General features: G+C 44.6%; 1 non-coding gene across 1 annotated transcript; it reads right to left on the bottom strand.

Annotated features, from left to right (window-relative positions):
* Positions 1 to 433: 433 nt before the first annotated feature.
* LOC149124844 (U6 spliceosomal RNA) lies at positions 434 to 540 on the bottom strand. The gene has a single exon (XR_016212619.1). It is a non-coding gene; the product is annotated as a U6 spliceosomal RNA (small nuclear RNA).
* Positions 541 to 7,145: the final 6,605 nt, after the last annotated feature.

Below are 7,145 nucleotides of genomic sequence, written 5' to 3'. Positions count from 1 at the left end.
TGCTGGCATCCCAATTGGCGCCAGTTCGGGTCCCGGCAGCTCCACTTCCAATCCAACTCTCTGCTGTGGCCTGGGAGAGCAGTAGAGGTTGGCCCAAGTCCTTGGGCCCCTACGCCCATGTGGGAGACCTGGAGGAGGCTCTGGGCTCCTAGCTTTGGATCAGCCCAGCTCCAGCCATTGTAGCCACTTGGGGAGTGAACAAAATGATGGAAGACCTCTCTCTGCCTCTGCCTCTGCCTCTGCCTCTGCCTCTTTGTGACTCTGCCTTTCAAATAAATAAAGAAACCTTTTTAAAAATTATATATAACAATTTTAATATAAAAATATAAAATAAAGGTAGGTTTTGAAACAGTCCTTGTCCTGCTACTAAATCTGCAACTTTTCCCTTTTTTTAATATGCTTTTTTTTTTTTTTTCCCTGCATTTCTCATTTTAAAAATATGGAACGCTTCACGAATTTGCGTGTCATCCTTGCGCAGGGGCCATGCTAATCTTCTCTGTATCGTTCCAATTTTAGTATATGTGCTGCCGAAGCGAGCACTTAATATGCTTTTTTTAAGGTTTATTTATTTATTTGAAAGGCAGACTTATAGAGAGACAAAGATCTTCCAATATCTGGTTCACTCCCCATATAACCACAACATCCTGGACCAGGCCAAACCAGGAACTTGGAACTCTATCTGAGTCTCCCATGTGGGTGGCAGGGGCCCAAGCACTTGGACCACCTGCTGCTGCTTTCCCAGGTGCATTAACAGGGTGCTGCAGCAGAAGCAGAGCAGCCGGGACTCAATCCAGCACTCTCATATAGTTAAACCCACTATGCCACAACACTGGCCTGTCATTGGCTGCTTGCCCCCACCCTCCCAACTTGGTCTTAGAACTCAAAGGGCAGAAATACCTGACAGCACAGGTACAGGGTGAATGGACTCTGCTTGTCTCGAAAGGAGATTCCACAGAAAACTATGCTGACCCAAACCCAAACAGGCTGGAGAGGGAAGAATGCAGCATTCTTTCCCTGGTGTTCTCAGCAGGCCACAACCTGAGTCCCTTCGCTCCTGTCTAAATTCCTTCAAGGCCTTAGGTTACAGCCAAGGCTTATTCTGACCGATTCGGTAGTATTTACTGTCCCACACATACTGTGCTTCTCTTTTAAAAGTATGCCAAAGGGCCTGGCGCTGTAGCGTAGTGGGTAAAGCCGCTGCCAGCACTACTGGCATCACATATAGGCATTGGTTCCAGTCCCGTATGCTCCACTTCCCATCCAACTCTCTGCTATGGCCTGGGAAAGCAGTAGAAGATGACCCAAATCCTTGGGCCCCTGCACCCTGGCGGGAGACCCAAAGGAAGCTCCTGGCTCCTGGCTTTGGACAGCACAGCGGATGAACCAGTGGATGGAAGACCTCTCTCTCTCTCTCTCTCTCTCTCTCTCTCTCTCTCTGCCTCTCCTCTCTCTGTGTAACTCTGACTTTCAAATAAATAAATAAATCTTAAAAAAAAAAAAGTATGCCAAAGCCTCTAATAAACCAGAGACGGACTTAGCACATGGCACTTGTGTACTTACTATGACCCAGGCACTGTGCTAAGCACTTTCTGTAGATCACAAACATTTGTACATGTGGAAAGGGTGGGAAAAAAAGAAGAGTGGGAGGAATTCCTTCTGGAGTCTGACTTCCAGCAAATGTCAAGAGCCCAAAGCTACCTCCCATCAGTGGACGCCTTGTTGGTTGAGGTTTCCATTGGCATCCTGCAATATTTAGTCACTGGCTGAGCAGCCTCCCATGGCCTTGTTTCCTAAGCACTGGCCTTTACAGGAAAAAAAAAAAAAACCTTGCAAGGCCGGGACAAAACCTGACATTCAAAATTATCAGAAGTACATGTACATGGTAATGCTTTGAAGCTCAAAGATCACATGATCTGAACTCCACAAAGAGTGCTTATACCATGAGGAATGCTTGCGGCTACGAGTCACCATAAACAGCCAGGGAAGAGTGTCGTTTTCTCACTCGGACACTGGTATACACTCACTTTTGTCCTTGAGCAAAACAACTCTGATGAAGTTAATGTCCCTTTTAAAATTCAAGATAACTTTTCTCTGCAGAAATCCTGCACAAATCTCCCCATGGCATCTGAACTATTTTTCTATTACTGGGCACACACAAACGTATGGAAAGATAGATCATCATGATCCCATCCATATCAACAGCATAGAATTCTCATGTAATCCCATCTGTACCTCAGCATTACTGTGATAAACAAGCCAGAAACTATGTCAACATGCTTCCTAAACTATGGAGAGATTTAAGACAGCGTATTTCAGCTTAAAACTCTGGCATTCTTAAAAACAGAAAGTAATTCTAAAAGGACATTTTGAAAAGCTAGAGAAAATGGAATTAAAATTATATTTTGATGCAAAAGATTCAAAATCCATGCATATGCAGGGGGTTCAAAAAGTTCATGGAAATGTGTGTTATGAGAAACAGAGATTTTGAAATATTTTTCACCAAAATAAATTTATCTTTAACTACATTTAGCCACTACCTCTTTGAAGTAAGTTCATATTTAACACAGAGAAGAACTAAAGGGAAAGCAGCAATCCTCTTCCATGTCCTCTGATTTCAGAGATCCCATCAAGGTTCTGGTCTGCCTAGTGGAAGTGACTGGTAATGAGATGCCAATAGCTCCTAGGCTTAGCTGGATACAGAGACACACAGATATGGGTGTAGCTCTTGACAGAGGTCTACCTCCTGATTCAAAGGATATAGCTGGACTCAGAGCATCATCCCATGGTTTAGATTTGATGCCAGCAAGAGCATCCCTGTCTGTTACCTCCTTTGTCCCACTATCCTGCTTTCTCCCTCTTGTCCTTGCTCCTGTCTTCCAATATCAGCACCAGTGTTCACTGATTCCTCCCCAAGGCTCTTATATCTCGTGCTGGAGCTTCTTTATGACCCCAAGATCCATTCTGTGAGGGGTGTGGCAGCAGGAACACATGTCACAAGTCCATGGACTTGATTCTCTGTCTTGCGCAGGGGGCCAACGTCCAGGCTGTAAGGAACAACGGCATTTGTCATGAACAGATTTTTCTGGGCAACAGAAAGATGTTTCTGAGCATACATTTTAACCAAAATATACTCACCAGCACAAGGTAAAGATTTTTTTACTACCTTCCATTTTGACCCTCTTACTTTCCAAAAGAAATTTCCTTTGAAGAGTCAGAAGATTATTAGGAGAAGAACCTTAAAAAATATCATCATGGCAGCTCTATACCTTCAAGCTAAATATAAGTATACTTCAAAATGTTCATGAAAGTGGAATTAGATAAATTGATTTTGACACAAAAAGTTTTGAAATATCTGCAATTTTTTTTTCATGAACTCTTTGAAGACTCCTCATATGCATGGATTTCAAGAGGATTTTTGGACTAAAATAAATTTATATTTTTATTCCACTCTCCACCAACATTTCAATGTACCCTCATACGAGCAGACTGAGGTTCCCAAAGCAGCCAGCCCCTCTATGAGATCAGCTCCACCTACTGCTCATATCTTCTGAGCCCACCCAGGGCCCTTCCTACCTCCCATGCTCTTAATCCAAGTGATTCCTCCGTGACTCCAAGTTAGTCAGCTGCAATTTCAGGTATTTGTCAACAGTGAGGGAAACGATCTAACTCTACTCAATCTCTGTTAATGCAGGAGACCTGATTTCAGGGAGGCCTCCGCCCGGCCCGGAGTCAGGACCTGGCTATTGGTACTGGGGACTGGATTGGGAGAATTGTAAGGTGGTGAACAGGTTGGAGGGGGCGCTCTCTAGAAAGCAAGCTCCCCCGAGAGCTACAGGATCTGAGGAAGATGCTCTACTTTAGAGGGTCCCTTACTGAGGGAGAGCCTGTGGGAAAAAGGAGGATGAGGAGAGTCTGTACTATTTGACCTCAGTCACTTTCCTGGCTAAATGCAGTTATGAGCCAGAGATGTCTAGAGAGTCAGTGTAGAGCATGCAAAGGAGGAAGGAGAGAGAAGGAAGAGAGCCTAAGGAAAAGTGTGGAAGTTTGAATGAATAGAACACACATGGCAGGGGCTGGCGCCATGGCGCAGTAGGTTAATCCTCCACCTGTGGCGCCAGCATCCCATATGTAGACAGTGAGAGAGAGACAGAGAGAAAGGTGTTCCTTCCGTTGGTTCACCCTCCAAATGGCTGCTACAGCCGGCGCGCTGCACTGATCCAAAGCCAGGAGCCAGGTACCTCTTCCCAGTTTCCCATGCGGGTGTAGGGCCCAAGCACTTGAGCCATCCTCCACTGCACTCCCGGGCCACGAGCAGAGAGCTGGACTGGAAGAGGGGCAACCGGGACAGAACCCGAATGGGCGCCAGTTCTAGTCCTGTCTGCTCCTCTTCCAGTCCAGCTCTCTGCTGTGGCCTGGGAAAGCAGTAGAAGATGGCCCAAGTCCTTGGGCCCCTGCACCCAGTGAGGGAGACCTGAAGAAGCTCCTGGCTCCTGGCTTCAGATCAGCATAGCTCCGGCTGTTGCGGTCATTTGGGGAGTGAACCAACGGAAGGAAGAACTTTCTGTCTCTCCCTCTCACTGTCTGTAACTCTACCTCTCAAATAAATAAATAAAATCTTTAAAAAAAAAAAAAAGAACATACATGACAGGTGATTAGAAAACAAAGTAGAAATGCAAGTGAAATGGGGTGCCATATTTTACGTTATAAAAGCTCCTAAATAATAATACTGGGTTTTAAAGTGATTCCTGAATGGGAAAAGAGAAATGACTTTCTTGCTTTTCCATTTTTCGTATGTTTTGATGTCATTCCAGAGAATCTGGGATGGCAGTCCCTGGCATGCCACCCATGTACCTATAAGCCACATACCACCACCAGCCTAGATACATGAGGGCTCGCCACAGCCCATGTGAGAAGCTGGAGTTTGGAGGCTGGGGCTGTGATTATGGGGCCCATATCCTCACTTCTGCATTCATGAATGAAAGAAAGGACCAGCACACTCAGGGTTGTGCAGGCAGGAGCCTGCTGGACCATTCACCTAGCAGAAGATGCAACCAAACATCCAGCCTCCAGCGCTTCTCTTCATATCTGCCCATCAGTCCTACTTGTTGGCACCTGCACCTTGACAAAGAGCACATGTGGCAGCCTGGAGCTTAAGGTACACCCACAGAACTGGTACTTTCTTACCTCAATTTCACACACACTTGGCTTTGAAATGCCTCTGTGTGTTCAATGCGCAAGAAGTGTGCTTTAGGTTTTAAGCAAAGAAAGCTGTACCACCTCCCAGTTTAATCTTCCCTACCCAGGCCCAAATCCTAGAGCAGTGGTTCATGAAGCCAGATAAGCCATCACAAACACATCTATGAAGCTGTGCTTAGACTCAAAGCCGTTTTCTCACCATCCTGCTCTTCAAATCGAAAGTTTAAAATAAACCCAGGGGAAAAGCTGCAGTGACATTTCTGGAGCAGAAGGGAGAGGTAGGCAAACGACTTTTGCCAGCTGCACCATGGCAAGGGTAGGGAATAGAAGTGGGCTCAGCAGTGGTAAAGCTGAATCTTCAGGAATTTCTAGAATAAATATTAGTGTCATTGTAAGAGGGAAGACAGTTTTAGCCAGAGGGTTCATTGAAAATTTTAAGTCCTGTAGTCAGGACAATAAGAAGAGTGTATTATTATAATTTTCAAACTCATAAAAGGACAAACTCGGCCACTGGTTTGGCTCTTCATGTTCTGATTTACACACTCTGCGGGGTGCTGTATTTTGTCTTATGCTCATCAGCCAGTGATTTCTCAGTAATTCAGTAATTATATCCACCAGGCCAGTTTTCTTTCTTAAGTCCATGAATAGGATTTCAGCTTGATCAGTTTGCATCACAGAGCTAATAATGGTTTAATTCTGAAAAGTTACAAAGAAAATAAATGAGAAAATTACCACTTTTCTCCCAGTTTTGTAGCAATTATAGCAGGTAAACTCTGTTTCTAAAATGAAAAAGGAAGAGTAGTGAGTGTTCCATCATGTTGACTTCCCAGTAAGCTTTCTAACCGTGCATACAAAGGATCTTCAAGAAGTTTATGGAAAATGTGAGTTACAACAAAACTAGGCTTGTATCTCAATTTCTGGACAAAATGACCTTATCTTTTAACTCCATTTTCCATGAACTGTTTGAGTTACCCTCTTATCTAAAGGTAGACATTTATCCTAGTTACCCAGAATGTCTGGGCAGAGTCCTTCCACTTTGTGTCACTGTCGTCTGCACATGGATGCTTAGGTGATAACCCTTCAGAAGCACCAACCGATCCAGGCAGATTTTAACAATGCAAGGTAGACTCCAGTCTCACAAGTCTTGAGGTATAAGCCCACTATGCTTTTCTCTCTCTTTTTTCACATTATCATTCTGACCTTAATATTCCGTGGTTGACTGGGTAGTGTTTGGTCTAGAGGCTAAGGTGCTGATTTGGGTGCCGATTTCCACATGGAAGAACTTGAGTTCAATGCTCATCTCTAGCTCACGTTAGTGCATGCCTGGGAGGCAGCGATGACAGCACAAGTAATCGGGTTCCTGTTATTCTCATGCGAGACCTGGGTTGAGTTCCTGGCTTATAGTTTTAACCCGGTCATTTGGGAAGGGAGCTAAGAGATAAGAGATCTCTTTGTCTCTCTGCCTCTTAATAACAATAAAATATATATTCAGCAGTTGCTGATTAAGTAGCATCAATAGAAAAAACACAATCATTTAAAAATAATTTTTAAGGAATACTGCTATAGTTGATACTAAAATTATCATCATGAAGTCTAGGATTGCCTTATCTCTTTGTCACCACTCTCCACTAAATACCACCAGCAAGCTCAAGTCAGCTGCAAGTGCCTGGGCCCATTTTGACCTAACAGAGACTCAGTAATACACCACCCCTCTTCTGATACCTGGGTTTTCATATCATCTACCAGCATTATCTCACCTGAGGGTCTTCTTTTTTTTTTTTCAGGTGAAGTTCCAATGGATATTAAGTCTAGGGTGGTGCCTTTCTCTTCCCAAAAAAATCTAGCTTCCAACGGTGCAGAGCTGGTGGAGCGTCCATCCGTAGCCCACTGCCCTGGCTCTGCCTGGGGGCTTCCTCTGCCTGCTCCCATCACCAGTGTTCCCACCACTG

This window comes from Oryctolagus cuniculus, chromosome 8, assembly GCF_051225735.1.
Source record: "Oryctolagus cuniculus isolate XC-2025 breed Fujian yellow rabbit chromosome 8, ASM5122573v1, whole genome shotgun sequence".
Classification (NCBI taxonomy): domain Eukaryota; kingdom Metazoa; phylum Chordata; class Mammalia; order Lagomorpha; family Leporidae; genus Oryctolagus; species Oryctolagus cuniculus.
The sequence above is the reverse complement of the archived record's forward strand: the minus strand, read 5'-3'. Positions and strand labels throughout refer to the sequence as shown.